Source organism: Perognathus longimembris, chromosome 16 (genome assembly GCF_023159225.1).
Source record: "Perognathus longimembris pacificus isolate PPM17 chromosome 16, ASM2315922v1, whole genome shotgun sequence".
In the NCBI taxonomy this organism is placed as follows: Eukaryota; Metazoa; Chordata; class Mammalia; order Rodentia; family Heteromyidae; genus Perognathus; species Perognathus longimembris.
The window spans coordinates 48041517-48061241 of NC_063176.1; the positions used below are offsets into that span (position 1 = coordinate 48041517).

Sequence of the window (19725 nt, forward strand, 5' to 3'; positions counted from 1 at the left end):
ATCACATGTCTTGGCAAGATATGTTGTCTTCTACAGTTGCCAGTCTTAATTTGGCCAGAAATTGCTTCATTCTTATTAAATGTTTTTGTATTTTACATCTTTGTTTAAACAGGATTATCCTGTTAGCAAAATAAAGGGGTTAAGGGCAAAAGCCCTGATCAAATCAAGTGTGTGAAAACATCTATGTCAAAGATATTCTCTCACATTCTTCAACCAACTCATGTTCCAATACAAAATTGGAGAAACAAGGCATTGGTCTCACTGGTGTTGAGGAAAACCCACAAGTCACCTGGGAAGCAGGGGCAAATGGCAGGAATAGGAAATGAAATTAGGATGAGAGAAGACAGTTAGAAGACAGCCAGGAGGACTGGAGAAAGCCCTATAGAATAGCCATTGACCTCCAGATGACTTTGTGAAGGCCTCTATCAGCCTTCAAGGACCCTCATTAGGAAAGCAGTAGATTCCTAATGTCTAGAACATTAACTCAGCAGGTCCTGTGTACTGGGTCCTAGGAAGATTTTTATCTGTGCATTGTGTGAAAGGATAAAGTTCATGTATTCCTTTATAAAAGAAAAGCAATGGAATAAAAATAAGTACCATAACCTGGGTTGGAAGAGCTCATATCCTAGCAAGGCCAAATAATCAGATAGTACAATATTTTTACTTAAATTATTTATACACTAAAATAACACTAATCACAATATGAATGCTTAATACTTTATTAAATGACTATTCTTTAATTCTCTGCCTTCTGTCTTTTGATGATATGAATTACTAATCATGGAAAATTTCTTATTATCTTGGCAGTACTACTCAGTTTGCTCTTTGCAATTTCTGTTTACTTTCAGGTAATCTTAATCACAGTGATGTACCTAATATTTTTGTGGTGTTCTGCTTTTTTTTTAAGATCATAGGGAATTTATGGGCTGAACCTAATTAAGTTTAAGCCAGCTCCAAAGGAAAAAAAATGAAGAGAAGTTGCCTTAATAAGTTGATTTTAACTTGAAAAGCTAATCAAACTTTTTATTAAGGTGACACAACCTTCTAGACACACATATATTTAAAAGTATTGGATCTATGCTGCTAGAGTAGATTCTTTTCTAGGCTATGAATAATGCTAACAATGATCCTAAAAGAGGAAATAAAGGTAGGATGTAATATGCACGCAGCAGCCGTAAAAGTTAATTCAGATGTAATCTACTACAGATTTGTATTTTGTTCTATAAAAACTTATGCAAATGTAGCTTTACAGATCAAGAAGGGTTGTTGACTTTAGCTGCCTTTTAACAAGCATGCTACATAGTATCTAGATTCTTATCTTTGGCCATACAAAATGGTCTAGCCCAAGATGACTGAATTTAAAATGTTTTCATTTTGTATCTAATCTGCTATTGGAGCAATATATACATGTGAGCAGTATGCAAATGTCAAATTGTTTTCCTATGAATCCTTTCTTGTGTGTAATGAATTTGCCTAAGTAGAAAATTAGAAATTAGGGGAAAGAAATGAAGTAATTTAAATATTGTAAGGACTCAAAGAAAAACCTCATTCTGATTTTTATGCATTTTACTCCTTGGTGGAAATTTATATTCTTGAAATCTAGTAATTTTGTAAGCCTAATGAGTCCCATTGTTGGAACAACATGCTATTAAAAACATAAAAAAATTGTAAAAGAAATGTTATAAAAAGCAATTTTATCATCTGGCATTCATTTTATAAATACAAGAAGAAAAAGCCTGAAATGTAAAGTGGATCATGATTCCTGGCTGAGATATAAAATGACATACATTCAAACTTTGGGTTTTGATAGGAAGACATTCTGAAATTTTCTGGAGAATATTTCCCTGAGCTTATTGTGTTGCAGCCTTTTGATTTAATTAAACGAATTCTTTTGTTTACCATGGCCTTTGCTCACTGTTCAAGTGGTTATATATTCCAACTGCATGAGACTTTGTTGTATCCAAAACTTGTGGTTGTCAAAATGTTGAATTACACAGATCACAGATGCAAACCTAAAATGGCATAGTAACCATTGTGAAAAGAGGTGACAGTTTCCAAATCAGTGACCCCAAACTCTACCTGTGTCATCTATGGACTTCTGAGGATAGAAACCAACTAGTTGCTATAAAGACCCAGTAAATCAAAGCCTCTAGGCTAGTGGAGATAAGGAAGCTACACACTGCACATTTGTCTTTATTGCTTTCCATATACTCCTCTGATTCCCAGCTATGGTGCAAACAACTACACTAAATAACAACTGTGTAGAACCTTACAGTTTATACAGCCTATCACAATTTATAATTGAGTGTGATAGATATAATTTTTATCTTATTAACAACTTCAGAGTACAGAAGCTAAATGGCCACCTAAGATTACATGTCCTAACTGTAAAGGTGAGCTTTGGATATTTGTTTTGTATTTATTTCCTTTTCTCCACAATATAGTTAAAGAAATGTGTCGCAACACTCACCCAAATCTAACTTCAACATTCTTTTTGTTTTTACTTATAAAAAGTGTTTCTTTTTTTTTCAAATTTTTATTATCACACTGATGTACAGAGAGGTTACAGTTTCATACGTTAGGCATTGGATACATTTCTTGTACTGTTTGTTACCTCGTCCCTCATTCCTCCCTCCCTCCTCCCTCTTTGCCTTTCCCCCCATGAGGTGTTCAGTTCACTTACACCAAACAGTTTTGCAAGTATTGTGTTTGTAGTTGTTTGTCTTTTTTTACCCTGTGTCTCTCGATTTTGGTATTCCCTTTCAATTTCCTAGTTCTAATACCAGTATAGAAGGTTTCCAATATACTCAGATAAGATTACAGAGATAGTGTAGATACAACCACAGGAAGGTGATACAAGAACATCATCAATAGTAGAAGCTACAGATACACATGGGACGTTGAAAGTAGTTACAACTGTGATATAACAATCATTTCCATAACATGGAGTTCATTTCACTTAGCATCAGCTTATGTGATCATAAGGGTATAGTTATTGGGCTCTTGTGATCCTCTGCTGTGACTTGCCTAACCCTGTGCTAATTATTCCCAATACTAACTTCAACATTCTATGAAAGCAATAAGTTGCCATCCAGATTCGCAACAGCATAATTGAGGCGCACCTGATAATTATACTTAAAAAATTAGAATCATCTAAATGTGATTTCAATATTACCCTTTCCTCATAATCTCTATGAGATTATTATATATCTAGATAATTATCTCATTGATATATAATACCATTACCTCTTTGAGATTCATCTTTGTTATAAGTAATTTACCCTAATGCTTATATTGTTTTTTCTCAATAATATACTCAGATTATTTTATTTTATATTTTATATGCTGGTGTTGAGCCTGGGCACTGTCGCTGATATTTATTGCTCGAGGATGGCACTCTACCTCTTGAGCCACAGCTCTACTTCTAGTGCTTATTTTTTTTTCTCTTTGGTGATAAATTGGAGATAAGAGTCTCACTGGCTTTTCTCCCTGGCTAGCTTTTAACCCTGGTCAGAGCTCAGCCTCCTAAGTAGCTAGGATTCCAGGCAAAAGTCACTGACATCCAGCAAATGCCAATTATTTTGTCCATTCTAGTATTGGTGGAAGATTCAATAGGGCCAATTTGTAGGAACTGATAAGATCACTCTCAACATCCTCGTGTAAACATATTTCTGTTATATCTCTAGGTAAATCTAGGAATTTTCAACCTATAAGTTGACAGAGATTCTAAATTTCCCCTTCCAAATCCTGTTCAGTCTTTACCACAGCCTCCAACTTTATTTATAAATACTATACTGGACAAAAAGGCATTACTTTACTGAAAGTTATACCATGTTATTAATTAATTAAAAAAATTAATTACTTTCAAAAATACCACCTCAGTTTACAGAGACAACTTTCTGATGTGAATTTCAGAAATCTGAGATCTGGGCTAAGAGACTTATCTGTAGAGCTATCAAACGGCTTTCTCTAATTTTAGCTAAGAGTTTTGTTTTAAGTTTCTTTTGAAAAAATTAAAAAAAAAACAATATTGGTTCATCCTTGAGATTCAATGACTATTGTTTAACCTTCTAGATTTAGACAAGTCTATTCTTCTTTTGAGCCACCCCTCCATCACCACAGAATACTGGTTAGGGTATTGTCAGCTTGGTCAGTGAGTATGCACTCAGGTGCACTTGGCATGCATGGTCACATGACCCACTGATGGACACCATCAATATCCACCATGAAGGTGAGTCATTTCTCTTAACTTCTTTCCTATGGATCCTAACGATTCATGGCACATTTCCTATGGCCATTTTTCCCCCGTGGACCCTAGATACTTCGCTTTAACATTCCCCAGTGTCACTAAGTCACGATGACACATGTGCTGAAGTCCTTCCTCAAGAAGCAAGGAGTGAAGTAATTTGGTTAGTGGCAGGAGCATGTGTTTCCCAATAGAAAGGGCTGCTATTGTTCCAGGTTCTGGTTTCTTCAAGTCTACAAGTGGAATGTTAACATTTTCAATAGATTAAATAACATAATGGATTTTACGAGCTTTGTAGAAGTATTTTGTTTGAACACGTACTATCGTTAGTTGTTAAAGGTCAACAACTGTGTCTTATTCATCCCCGTAGTAATATTTGGTATTAGGGAACTTGTAAATTTTTATGTGATTTATCTAAACCCTGCTAGCTAGTGGAGAGCATTCTTGTGCAAGAAGACTTTTTTTCCCCCTCTAGCCCTTACCCTTCTAGATGAATACTGGATGCAGTCATTAAGCTCTCCAATCTGTTAACCATATGGAAACTATTCCCAAGTGATAATGTCACCTCTAAAGGATTCCAGTCTGACTAAGCTGTATTTACAGTAGAATTAGAGCACATTTTAGAAGCATAGAAAGCATTACGTTGGGATTGTAGTCATTAAAGACCATACATTATTTAAACTTGGTGTTTTCTGAATCTTTAGGTCAAGCCTGTTAATAAAACTAGCAGGACCATTTTAATTGCTTTCCACATCATAATCTTGCCTTTAGTGTTAGCTTTTAATTTTCTTCTGAAGAATATGAATTCCACCACAGTGCACATGGTTATGGTAGGCTCCCTTTTAGGAGCTGATCATCTATAGAGACTTCCTGTGTGTCTACTAATGTCACCGCAATGACATCAGCCATAGTCCCATCTGTCCCATCAAAAATTGAAACGGAGATTTAAACTAACAATAAGGGATGGTTATGCTACGCTTTGGAAGTCCTGATGAATAAAATATTGTAATATTGTTTATGGCATTATTGATCAGAGTTAGGCCCTTCCTCATCCATTGGGATGCACCATTCTAGGACCCAGAGTGAAGGATTGAGGTCACAGAGAGCAATAGATTTCATTATATGTATTGTTTTTGCTTTGCATAAGCACACATCTATGTAGCCTTCTACCTTTTCACTTAAAGAAAGCACTCTAAGGCTCCTCTTTTGGCATATCCAAATGGCCAGCATCTCTGCTCTTGTGCTTTGGGGCAATTATCGAGTAAAATAGGGCCTACTTGGATGAAAGTACTGGGTAGTTGATCATAACTGAGGCCATCGCTAAGTGACTAATGGGAAGATGATTTAGGCCCCATGTAGGACAGAACAAGGTGGTATGAGATTTCATCATGTTACCCAGAATGGCACAATGTTTAAAACTGATGAATTATATATGTCTATTATTTTTTTATTCAGTGTTTTTGGACCTATCTTGACTTCAGATCATTGAACCTGCAGGCTGCAGGCAGGAAGAACTTTACTATCTGTAGTTTAGTGGAGGAAATATGTCATGAGGGTGTCATTGTTCAACATGCCTGGCCTTTCCTTGCTCCATCTCAAGCCACTCTGATACTCTGTCCTCATATGTTTCTCTCTCTCTCTCTCTCTCTCTCTCTCTCTCTCTCTCTCTGTCTCTCTCTCTCTCAATCTTTTTCTCAGTCCTGGAGCTTGAACTCAGGGCCTGGGTACTGTCCCTGGATTCTTTTCGCTTAAAGCTAGCTAGTACTCTGCCACTTGAGCCACAGCATCATTTCTGGCCTTTTCTATATATGTGGTTCTTAGGATTCGAACCCAGGGCTTCATGTATACAAGGCAAACACTCTTGCCATTAGGCCATATTCCCAGCCCATCTCATATGTTCTTTTCTTAATAGTCAACATATTTGTGGCTAATAGCAGCTATTATTCCTACTAGAAAAAAAATGCATATTCTGGAACCTCTGACTGGTGCACTTTTGTCTCTGACCTTCACAAGTTCAGACTCACAGTTCAAATGTCACTTCCCAAGAGAAACTTCCTCTGCCTCCCATAAAAAGACAGTCATCTAACTTCATATGTTTGCTCAACATTTTGCAGTCAAAGAGTGTTGTCTACTTAATTTGAAGTGCTCAATTAGCATGAATCCTGGTGGTTGGAGTAAAACTAGGCAGGTGATCCATTTGACCAGAACAAAAATCAAACTAGACATGAGGACAAAACTCCAAAGACCAGAAAGACACACAGCAAAAAGGTTTAGATTGGAAGTTAGGTAGGTAAAGCTTAGGTAAGTGATTTGAGCTATGGAAGAGTAGTGATAGACTAGTTCTGAGTAGAGAAGGACCCTTTTAGAAGATTCTGGAAAGTGGTAACAGGTTGGTTAGTGTGAGACCGTGGAATCTACAAAACTCAAAGTGGGCAAAGGGAAGGGAGTTCCGGGGTAGCTTGACTGCACCTGAAAGCAAAAGCCTTCAGCTGGCTAAGGTGGTTAAGGAGATTGGTTCTTTCTTTCACAATTATTATTATTTGCCTTCCAAAAAAACAGGTGTGTGGGTTTCTTCTTTTCTCTCCTTGTGATCACAGAGCTTTGGGTACAAAGTTATTCATGAACTATATCCATCACAGTTCTACTTACTTTTATTGCAGCTAATTTTCATGAAGCTCAGCCAGAGCAGCCACTATTTATATTTGTGCATATTGTTATTCTCACCCATATGAATCTGTGTATCTTTCTTTATTTTATTTTGTGTATGGGTTTTAGTTAGTATAGTGGGTTGAATGACTATCCAACCATACACTGTAGATTTGTATTTCAGCTATGTTGTTACTATCTGTGAAACTCTGGGATAAGTCTCTTAACTTCCCTTTGCTTTATTTCCCTGTTTTGTGAGTTTGTGGTAATAAGCAAAGCTAATAACAACCAATCATAGAGTTGTGATGGCAATAAAGTGAAATAAGGAACAAGAATCTCAGAACAGTATCTGGTAGGTAGTAAACATGAGATATCATCATTGAACAACTAATGATAAAGTACTTGGTAGGGAATATAACAGAAGATTTTCTCCCATTATTGTTGAAAGCACATCTGAAATTCTGAAAGATCTGTAAGTTCTTTCCCTAAGTCCAGGAAATATTCCACAAAATCAACTGATTTTAATAATCAGCAATATTTTCTTTACAGAGTTGAATGTTCTAAGGATAGTTACAAGCTCCTTCAGTCTTTCTTTTTCTGTTATATAACAGCATCTATAATAATAATAATATTAATAACAATGTCCATTAAGAAATAGTTATTCAAAGTACTGATTCATATACATGCAATTGTGTTTACTGTAATTTCCCTAAACATGATAATCATTACGTAGAGAATCTTCATTTATCTTTCCCATGTTCGTGTGTCTTCAACAACTTAGTTAAATGGGGGAGGGAGAAACTCACCACTTAAAATGTCCTGGTGGCCCCTTTGTAAAATAAAATTCACAGCCAGTGCTATACATTGGATATTTAGGTTCCACCAAAATGTCTGAGTTGACATCTGATCCCCAGTGTGGTGAGATGTGGAGGAAGAGTTATTGGAAGATGGTGAGCGGTAAGGGTGGAAAAAGCTCACCTATGGCATTAGCACAATTACTGGGACAGAGGACTGCCTCTTTCTTTACGCTATACTATGTGAGGATCCAAAATAAGTTGAGGATGTGATAGTCACTTTTCACCACAACCCAATCTTTCTAGCTTCTTGACCTCCATCACCAAAACCATGAAAAAGAAATTTCCCTGGCTGAAGCCACCTAATTTATGGTATGTTTTGTACAACAGCCCAAAGAGATGAAAACATCAATGTCATCTCCTATTCAAAACAGCATGACTATGTATTTTACCCCTTGCTGTAGACTTTATATTTTAAAAAAGAATTTTTTTTTCATTTTTAAAAAATTTTATGTGAGTTTTGGATTGAATCCAACAAGTAGGCCAACAGCTTGGCACTTATAATATCTTTTAAGTCCAAGATCTTGGGCATCTCTTCCTTGTTATATGACTTCATGTGATTGGTCAGCCATATCCAAGATAACCTCAAAGCACTTGTGCCCTACAAAGCAAAAGTACATGTTTATTTATTGGTATAATAAATATTATGAAAATGAGAATGAGGAAAAATATCTAACAGTAATTTTTTAGCTCCAATTGAAAAAGAATTGAGCATATCTACCTCACTTAGAATATCACTAATGCTTTGGTAAATATTTAGAGATATTTGAGTTGATAAATAGTGTATCTCCAGATATGGAGCAAACACAGAATTGGGATTCAGTGTTTTGCTCTAAACATTAGTTTGGCCCCATCTCCTATCTCCGTGGAAGTCAGACCTACCTCTTGCTGCTGGTTGACAGTTCACAGCTCAGCCCTTTGTAAGAACATTAGGAACGAATATGAAAGGACTGGCCATGTCAGTCACAAGAGAAATCTTCCTTGATTGAAGTAGAAAAAGTAAATCAAAGTCTTTCTCTTAGAACACAGTCTTAGGAAGAAAATGGGTATAGCATGGAAATTTCTGTTTAAGGAATAAAATAATTTCTAAAGATCGACTTTCTGTTGGTTTTCTTCTGACGTCTTCAGAGCTTTTTGGCATCTTTACAGCTTAATTACTCCTCGGATGAATTGGAAAATTATACTGTGTATATTAGTATATAATGTGGCCTTTCTTTCCAAATGATTAAATTCTCCACTTTAAACCTGGAATATTATAGTATGTTTCAAATGAATTTCAAAACTATTTATAAAACAGATCATAGTCTACAAACCTACTTAAATAAGTGAAGAAGATATATATATATATAATTATAATCATCTCTTTCCCTCTTTACATATATGTCTGTATGTATAATATATATATACATGCAAGAAAAATAATGAGTCATTATAATTGAAAATTGCAAGTATATGAGACATGCCAATAGATCTACCTTCGGAGATTCATTGCCTTTCCTTTACTTTCAGTGCAAATATTCTCTTCTTCCTGGTAATAAGGACAAAGATGCACATTTTATGCAAACATCAGGATGTCCAGTAGCAGCATATGCAGGCAAGCATATTTAAAACATAATATACATAGAGCTTTGCACAAACTAGCAATCCTTTTTTCATTGGAAAGAAATGTCTCCTCCCCTTAATTATTCTGCCTGAATATCTAGTCCTGACATTTAAAGCAGAGCACGTTCAGATTTCCTTTGAAATTTAGAGTTTGTGCTAAATTAGGACAGTTTGGTGGGAAGTGAGTTTTGCATTTGTTAAAGAGATTTGGTTATAAATATTTGATGGAGTTAAGTTGTTTTTTTTAATGAGGCCAAGTCTCACTATTTAGAACAAGCTGGTCTTGAACTGAAGACCCTTTCTCTAGAATAATAAGTACACAGTTCTTTGCTACCATTCTGGGTTGAATAAAGACTCTTGAAGTGGGTGAATAGAGTCAATGGCAAGAAAATGAGAACAGATGAAGACATAAAGTATTTCATTGTAGCTGATGGAAACTAGTACTTTCTTCAGTTCCTAGGCTTCAGGAGACAGAGCTAAAGATCAAGGATCAAGAAATAAAGCTATGGCTGCTTTTATAGCAATTTGCATTAACATCATCCAGTAAGATGTTACCCATTTACTAAATGTGGTATCTATATTTTATATGAAACTTTCTTCATGAAGAGATTGGTGCTTATTTAATATTAGATTCAATTAGGGAAGACTCATAAAAGAAGCTGAACCTTCCCTCCAAGTCTCTATTTCTCTACCTCTGCTTCAACTCCTTCCTTCTTTCCATATTTATGCATCAAATCCCAGTCATATGCCAGGAATTGCAGAAGATACTGGTCATGCAATAGAGAACTACTCAAAATTGGTTACTTAAACTTATGGAGAGAAGAGAATAACATAAAGGGAACAGATTAAATACTGCTTCTCACAGGTGACATGAAAGACTCAAGCAATGATCTCAATTTAAAAACAAATAACACTAAATGGGATGGAGACATGGTACTTTTCTCAGCAGAGAATCTCTTGTGATAGGTCCCTGAACAGTACACCAGAGCCAGTGGTCACTAGAAGTCCATAGCAAGAGAGTTCTAGGAAGAGCGAAGATGATGGTATGTGGGTGATTACATCACCTCTCAGAATCTGGAAGACAGCTGGTAAGACTAGGAAGTCTAGAAATTGGGACACTGACAAAGGATGGGGATGGTATCATTTCTCTTCTGGTTATCCGTAGAAACATTTAGGGGCTAAACTTTTGTCACTCACCTTCGTTTCCTCGATAGATGCGTTCCTTCTTCTCACTTTTCTCCCCTCTCCTCCGTGTTTTGTCCTCCTCTTTCCTCTTATCCATTCTCTTCCTCTTCCCTTTTCTCTCTACCCCTTCCCTCTCTACTCTTGCCCTCTATCTCTCTGTCCATTCCCTTAGTGTTCTTTCCCCTTTCTCCCTCACTCTCTCCTTTTTTCTCTCTCTCCTTCCTCCCCTCCTCTCTCTCTCTCTCTCTCTCTCTCTCTCTCTCTCTCATCCTATAGTAAAATTAGATCCTCAGATTGTGGTTCCACAGGAAAATTATTGAAAGAAAATCTGACTTTTCTAAAGGTAATAGGCTCCTATTGCTCCAATGCTTTGTCTGGAAGTTGAAATAGGAATAGGAAATACGAGTGAAATAGAAATGGATCCCTTACCCGTTGGCTTCAACATCTCACGTTCTGGAAGGTGATGGCAGTGGTAGTGGTGGTGGTGGCATGCTAGGTGATTAGCCATTGTCTCTGACTATGGGGGTCAGTAGACAGCAGCAGCTGTGGGGTACTTTCTTCTCTCTGAGTGCTTTTCCCAGGTTACCAGGCAGGCTGCTAATCAGGTAGCTTTCCATTTTACCACCATCACTGTCATTTAAAACAGGATTACATGGCACAGTGGCTGGTCCTCTGGAGCTGGCTGGCATGGCATCAGCAAATAAAATATTTGTGCTTAGGGGGGAAAAGTGAAGTTATTGTGAAAGATCCTACTGTCATCCTGAAATATATCTTCCTATGTCTCCCACAGATAAGTTACATCCTTTCAAGCCATAAATAGCAGTTACTATGAGGAGCTGTTAGCTGGGCAGAAGCCTAAAGAGAAAGCTAAGGTGATCATTCACTCAGTGATTGAGTTGCTTCTACCATATTCCCAGCAAATTATGCTGTCTCCAACAATGGAAACATTCCCTTTCTCAGTCAGCTATCCTTCATTCTGCTTGCCTGTTTATCCTTCATTCACCTCCTTTATTCATCAGTGATGTACAATCATTCATCAGTTAGGCTTTGGATGTTTACTATGGGTTGGAAATTTTATCAGACACAAAAATCACCATGAGAAGACCTGCATTTCATTTTCAATAACTTATAAATCCCTAAAAAGATACTTCTTGATAGTGTCTTATCCCTCAGATAGTCCTTAGGGATAATTCTTAGGGTAGTTCCTTGTAAAGGGATAATTGCTCTAATGGAAATGTAGGATTATTTGTTAATTGGGATTACTCAATCAGAATACAAAATTCTAAATTCTTTGCTTTATAAAGGTCCAACAGAAGAAGAAAAATGGTCCAGTATAAATGACTTTGTGTATGTAGATTAAAAATAAACATATCATATGGGCTGGGGATATAGCCTAGTGGCAAGAGTGCCTGCCTTGGATACATGAGGCCCTAGGTTCGATTCCCCAGCACCACATATACAGAAAACGGCCAGAAGCGGCGCTGTGGCTCAAGTGGCAGAGTGCTAGCCTTGAGCGGGAAGAAGCCAGGGACAATGCTCAGGCCCTGAGTCCAAGGCCCAGGACTGGCCAAAAAAAAAAACAAAAAAAAAAAACACAAACATATCAATTAAGTCTAACCTTCCTCACCTTGAAAGACATTATATAGTGCTTTTTGTTGTTGTTACTGTTTAGATGCGCATGTGATATTGGCTTCTGCCCAGTGAAGAGTGGCTGAAACTCTTCATGGGGAAGTCACTCAGGTTTCCCAGTTCACTTCTTTTTGCTCATTGATTTGGATATGCATTTAAATAAAAGTCCACCAAATGCAAAGTCCTCTGCTCTTTCCTGGCAGAAATCAGGGACTGAGCTTTTTGGAAGGGACTACTTCTGGCTGTCTTTTGGCTAGGTTGCTCGGTTTCTCTTTCAATACTGCCTGGTCCTTCATTCTTCCCTTGTTTTTGCAAGCTTTTTTTCTTTCCCTGTACTTCTCTTTCCACCTGCCAATTCCAGAAGCTTGACGGATGACTTTACTTCCTCTTGAAATGCATCTCTGAAACATTAAAGACCACTCTAAAGGCAGGCACCTAGCTCAGTAGTAAAGCCCAGATTTAATTCTTGGTACTGCAAAACCAAATCAAAACAAAACATACCACCTAAGTCCCCAAATACAAAATTTACAAAACTCTTTGTGTATTTGGAATAACAACAACAACCACAACAAAAACCCCAATCACTGCTCCTTTCATTATCTCCTGCTCCTTCATATCATCTTCAGAGACCAAGGCCTTGACTAAAATGAGAATGTTATGAGGCCTTGAAATAGTTCATTGCTCTCTATGAGCCTCACTTTTCTTCCCACTATAACTATCTGCAGTAATACCTACTGAATGAGGGACTGGCATTAAATTTTGTTCACCTTGCCAAGCAGTGCTTCCTTGTCATGCATCTTACCCCTGCTATCTTCATGATACAATCATTTAGGAAAAAAAGAGCAACATTTCAGGTATGCGCTATGATAGACATACCGTGATCACAGTAATAGATACAATTTCTGAGTAGTAAATGCATGTATATTTGTGGATTCGGATTTATTTCAATGGAACTCACCCTTGAGCCTTCTTGGTTGGTGTGGAAGTAACAGCTTCCCAAGTTCATGCATACTTTGATATGTTTGTGGAGCTGGGTCCCTAACAATTGAGAGTGGCAAGTCATAAAATTTCTAGGAGTGCCTGCTATTGTTTGCATTTGTATAAAACAGTAAAAAAATAAATAAATAGAGCCAAATGTGGGACCAGGAAACTGAGCCCACACAGAGAATTTAAAATTGAATGATGATGCTTTGGGGAAACTATTATTAACAGTGGACTGCCTACAGCATAACCAAAAATATAGTTAGAAAACTGGAAAGTATGTAAATGAATTTACACTTTTACTTCTCATCAAGAAGTCTTTACAAACATAGATATTGTGCTTCTTGATTTGGTATGTTACCTAGTATCCACCATTGTGGGCAAATTAACTATGTCTTTACCCTTGAAACCAAGCTGCATTTATACCAAAAATGTTCTAACGATAAGCTTTTATCTATATGTCTTGTAAATGATAGTGTATATATCAAAATAATAGTGACCTCATTTTAGTTGGATTTTTTCCTAAATAGATTTCAAATTAATATCTTAAGTTCTCATCACTCTAATAATTGAAAATAATATTCACTATTTTGCTGAGAATATTATTTCTTTAAAATCACCTTTTTATTCTGGAAGCTCTCTAAATTAAACATTATCAACATTAGGCTAATGAAGGTGGCAGTTATATCTTTACCCAATTCTGGATTGCATTTTTATTCTTTTGCTTCTGCATTATTTTGGTACAATGATTTAATTTCTCTTGCAATAATATTTCTGAAAGAAAAACAGAAAACAACATTAACTAAGAGAAGCAAGTGTGATTTCTCAGTAAAATAAAGGATTTTTTAAAAGAAGGAAACAATGTAATTAAGAACTTCAATACTTAATATGGTATTTATGAGTGTGGTATTTCAAAATTATCATAAGCCATTAGAAAAGTGAACCCATTATGAAAGCCAAACAATGATTGTGTCCATAAAAATTTTACTATTTAATATTACACAACTCTTCCCAATCAGAAAACTAGGTGTCCTTTGACAGAAAGTGCTATAAGAAATTAGCAGCTAGTTCAGAAGTTTTTTTCTTCAGTGTTGCCATGTCTGGCTTCCTTTACCTATGTTTTATGTACTTGTGGATTAGAAGGTGCCATAACAGAATCATTTAATTGGTTACAGTGTCAGGGTCCTGGAAATGTGTCAGATGAAAAGTTCTATGATTAGTGACAGACATATCTGAGCTTGGGTTCTTACATTTCTGCTGATTGAATTATTGATGGGGCTGCCCAAGAAAATAATTACAAGAGCTACTGCATTATTAGAATAATTCCAACAGCTACTACCAGTTGTATACATACCATGTCACAAATTCTCTATATCAGTCTATCTTTTTTTCCTTTTTTTCCCTTTGAAATGGACAGAATGATAACACTGCATTATGTCAACTTGTAAACAATGGCCAATCGGCAGGCAGGACTAACAATCATCCAACCGTCCAACATCAGTAAATTTGAAAGACATGATACAAAAATAACTGGATGTGACCCTGAAAATTTCAAAGTAATAAACACCTATATAAGACATAATGATATTTTTCTCATTCATGCATGCATGCAGGAGGAAACCTGATTTGGCCCCATGGACTATCATGTATTTTCTTCCATTTCAACTTAATGATTCCACTCATTGTTGATGGAGAAAATGATGTATTTTCATAAAGAAAGTTTTCCAAACAAAGCAGGTCTATTAGGCTTTAAATAATATGATACCGTGAAACATTTTGTGATCCTTAAGCATAATGAATTCAGGGTATGTTTAACATCATCAGAAATATCTGCTCAGACGTTTCCCTTAAAAGACATGAGTCAACAGCACATAGAATGTGTCCCAAACTATGCAGAAAACAGGAATACATGAATCATCAGAAACAGGAAAATATAACTCAAAGGATAGCCTGGGTGGGTTATATGTTGACACTCTTTCCTATGTACTTGTCTGTATTTTAAATATTTACAAGTAGGTATAATATGATTATATGTTCAGAAAAAAAATAGAAAGAAGTAGCTCCATTGGGTAGAAGAAAACATGTTTAGCATGCTGAGTGTGGCAGCCCCATGATTGTTCAGCCTCCAGCCAGGCTCTCTGGAGTGGAAGACGTGACTGGCAGTCAGGCCAGCCCCTGGTCTTGTTGGATGACACAGAATTCATGACCTCTGAACAGACATGTTGTTGAGTCATAGGGAAGAACAGAGTTGCCAGACTTTCCTGACATGTAAGGTGTGCTTGGCTTCAATACATTGCGTAGTCAGACTTCAGCTATCTATACGCAATGACTACTTAACCTCAAGACTGAGCTCTGCGCTTTTGAGATTTCCTGTTTCTTAGGAATATGTAATCTGCCTTGAGCAAAAGAAGCTCAGGGACCTCACCCAGGCCCAGAGTTCAAGCCCCAGGACTGGTTAACAAAAGAGAGGGGGTCTTGATGGTAGATAGATAGAAAGAGGCAGAACTAGGGTGAGAAATGAGACAAGCTCATCTAATATAAACAGAAGATATAATAATGTTCAGTGTGGGGAAAGCACTGAGCAGGGGACAACCGACCTTCCACACAGAGAGACAGCTTGGGCCTCCATGCTCCTTGAGACACTTGTGTTCCTGTTCCTAGAAGGTCTGGCCCTAGCTTCCTTGATCCACCTGCATTGTTCTCAGTAAGCTCTAGGACTTTGCTCACATCTCTACAACATTCTCCAGTGTCTACTTTGAGAATGGGTGATTTTGAGATCCAGTTTTGGAAATCAATTTCTTTCCTGGACCAAGAAATTACTACTAAAGAGCTGATCATGGAAAAAGAGGAAGAAAAAAAGCAGAGGTGGGATTAGGAAAAATGAGGAGCTGGCAGTGAGAATTGAAGGAAGCACATGAAACCAGAATAAGCCACGGTTAAAAACCAAGTCACAAGAGAACAGAAATTGCCAGAGATGAACTGGAAAGGTAGCAAAAAAAAAAAAAATCAAAGCTATCCCTCCCCTCCCCACTATCCTCCCCACCCCAATTCAGGGTGACAGCTGAGGTGAAGAAGTTTAGAATAGAGCTAAAACACAAAGTAGCTAAGTGGTTACTTAGGAACAACCTACAGGCTATTAGAACGCACCTCATATATTCGGTCTAAATTCACCATCAATTTGAGAGTGATCATGTAAGATTTGTGGCAGTCAATTCAATGAGCGTGATAACTTTGTATTTAATTGTAATGAACTTATTTTTAATTTGCTGATATTGATCATTGCCAGTGTGTTTTTGCTGATGTCGAATTCTGTTTAACACCAATCCAGGTAATTAAACACTGTCTGCCTGAGATAGTGGAGCCACTAACAGATGGGTTGGCCTGCCACACAGCCTGCTATTTCACTGTGAATCTGGGAGTGTGCTAACATAAATAACCCAGATTCAAGACCCCAGTAGATGGAACGTATTTGCCTTTTTTATCATGTGTATAAAACCCATGAATAGTCCTACCATTTTCTTCCTTTGAATTTTTCATTTTTATGATGAAATATACATCAGAAAATTTAAGAGGCTCTAGCCTGTCAATCCCTTCAAAATCTAGTATGTTTTTTTCTAAAGATTTTCCTGAGACAGTCAACTTGAAATTGATTTCAGCTTACTTTTTAAGTAGCATTTTATTTTATTCTTTGAAGGAAGAATGTATTCACCTCTGAATTTAATTCTACTTAAACCTCTCTCTCTATTCTCTCTCCCTCTCTCTCATCCTCTTTCTCCACCTAGTCTTGGAGAAGAGAGGTTTTTCTACCTTTCACCACTTCTGAAAAATCCATCTCCTTTATGAATTCTCTATTTAAAAATGCCTTTTTTGTGCCTGGATTTCTTAACCTGAGATGTAACAGCAATGCAAGGGTTTGGTGAGTGCATACAGGATTAGAAATCGAAGCTTTAATTTGCTAGCATCTAGCTAAACCAAGTTTAGCAATTCACTCAGTTTTGGCAATAACAGTGAACACAGACATTCTGTGCAACTCTGCCACCAATGAAATAGTAGACACAATAATAGTAACACCACATTATGGTTGTTATATAGTTGGGATTACAAAGATATTAGACAGATTTCTACATATTATAGCCTAATATTATATATAGTGAAAGGTTTCACTATATCATAAAACTTTTCTTATAATATTTTTATACTGCTACTGTCTAACTAGCTTCCTTTCCAACTCTATTTTTAAAATTGTTTTAAGCATTGTTCCGAGAAGAAACACGAGACAGCTACCAAAAGGGCTCCATGGTTCAACTGTTGAAAACTTAAATAGATTTTCTGATGTTTCCTTTTTCTATGTAAACCATAGTTTGGAAGTCTTTTGCTTGTCCTGAAATGCCCTGAAGTCATAGGATTTCTTCACCAATACTATGATCTAATATTTTCACATTGCATGTGGAGGAGAGGCATTTATAGTGCCAATTAAAAATATGATTCAGACATTAAATTAGCACTTACTATAATGAAATCAGACCTGGGTAATTACTATAGTGCAATTACACTCGTTGGAAAATTTACTGTGTTTCCCTTCTCAGCATCAAATAATCAAAACTCTTATTCAGCTTTGAATGATAAAAATATTCTTTTTCCAAGTGCTGAATATAGACATTGATTTCCTATGACAAAAAGGTTTCTTTAACAGCTTAACTGATTAAAGTATTTATTAAGGGCTCACAACATACCAGACACAGTGCAAATAATATTCCTTTTTATAGGCATGCTTAAAACAACACATAGACATGGAATACTAATTTGCAATAAACTCTTCCACTTGACAGAGAATATTTTAAGATTAAAAAGAATTTTCAAATAAATAGTAAACCAGAGAACACTTATTTTTGAATATCTGTTTACCCAAATTGAATTCCAGCATTAATTTAATCCATGGTCCCTTTGGTCTCCTAGTGTCTCCTATAACTAAGGCATAAACAGCTCCCCCTGCAGTAATTGGCTTATCAGAAGAGGTGTGGCCCTCTGCAATGTATGATGGTGTTAAACAACGGCGAAACAGACCCACCCAGCATACAGGCTCTTCATATACTGGTTATGGGACCAGTCTTTAAATTTTATTTGAGCCTCTAATTCCCTGTTTTAAAAGAAGATGATAACATATAGCTTCTAAGGTATCTTGGGGACTTAAAGAGTTATATGGAGCTGAGCACAGTGACACATAATTGCCTAGAGGCATTGGAGGCTAGAGGCAGAAGCAGAAGGATAACTAGTTTGAGGCTAGCCTGGACTTCACAGAGACCATGTGTCACATAACAAGAGGAACAACAACAGCAAATAGGCCCAAAAGCCAAACAGACATATAGAAAATGCCTCTTGTCACTCTCAGACACATAATGAGCTTTCAACAAATGTTGCATTGGCAAAACTTTGCTCAGCTATGCCTGCAAGGAATGTAAGAATCATGTCAGTTCCTAAATCCTGTTCATCTGTTACCACAAGCCTATAGGAAATGGCATACAATTAAGCTTGAAGTTGCTGGATGTCATTGGTCATGCCTGTAATCCTAGCTACTCAGGAAACAAACAGAACCATAGTTCAAAGTCAGCCTGAGCTTAACCACCAAAAACCTGGATGTGGAACTATGACTCAAGTGGAAGAAATCCAGCCTTGAACTCAAAAGCACAGAGATAGTGCGTAGCCTTGAACTTAAGTCCTAGGATTGGTGCGCATGCGTGTGAGCGCTCACACATACATACACACACACACACACAGAAATACAACTAAGTTAGCAATTATATATAGTTAATTACATATAAATATACATTAATATGTGAAATAGATAATATGCATATTATATATTATATATGTCTAATTTTATATATACATATATAAAGTATGTTTATAATATGTACCTACATATACATGTATAAATATGCAATAGTATGTATATAATTATATACACACATATGAATTACATGTGGATTAAACAGGAAATACCACATCTAGCAAAACCAAATGCCATATGCTATGATATTTGTTTCCATCAATTAGAATTGTAACAGAAAATCGCTGAAGAGAGTCTAAATGAAAAGAGACCTTAAACTTGACAAAAAAGGTTAAGGGGCCCAACCTAAAGTGACATAGCAGGACAGAGTGTCATCTACGTGGCCTCCCTGCTACCCCTGCAGCGTGGACCGGAAGAAGGTATTGCCCAGAGCCTCGAAGAGCTGTGATTCTCACACCAAGAACACTCCCTAATGGAAAGTGCTGCCTTTTCTGGCAGAGACTGGAGGAAGCTTACCATTCTCCATTCTCCTTCCCTGTGCAGGAGGGGAAGCCCAGAGAATACAATTCCTAACTGGTGTCAATCTCCATCAATCCCTAGACCTCCTGGAAGACAGAGAAGGCAGGATCCCTTGCCCAGCTGCCACAGGGGACATGACTAAGAAGTGTAGACAGTGGGGCTGTAGAAGTCAAAAGACATGAGTCAAGAAGAGATTATTGTAAGTCACAATCAGGTATCCAGAGAAGGATGACATGTTAAGGATGAGAGAAGTCACGGTAGGCTCCTCTGACGAC

The 19725-nt window shown here is 36.9% G+C and overlaps 1 protein-coding gene and 1 long non-coding RNA gene across 4 annotated transcripts in view; both read left to right on the forward strand.

Moving 5' to 3' along the window:
* Kcnip4 (potassium voltage-gated channel interacting protein 4) overlaps positions 1-19725 on the forward strand; it is an 857080-nt gene that overhangs the window by 42166 nt on the left and 795189 nt on the right. The window lies entirely within an intron of this gene.
* Positions 1-19725, forward strand: part of LOC125364865 — a 29361-nt gene that overhangs the window by 7647 nt on the left and 1989 nt on the right. Inside the window, exon 2 of the long non-coding RNA XR_007213581.1 lies at positions 974-977. This is a non-coding gene — a long non-coding RNA (uncharacterized LOC125364865). The remainder of the gene's footprint in view (positions 1-973; positions 978-19725) is intronic.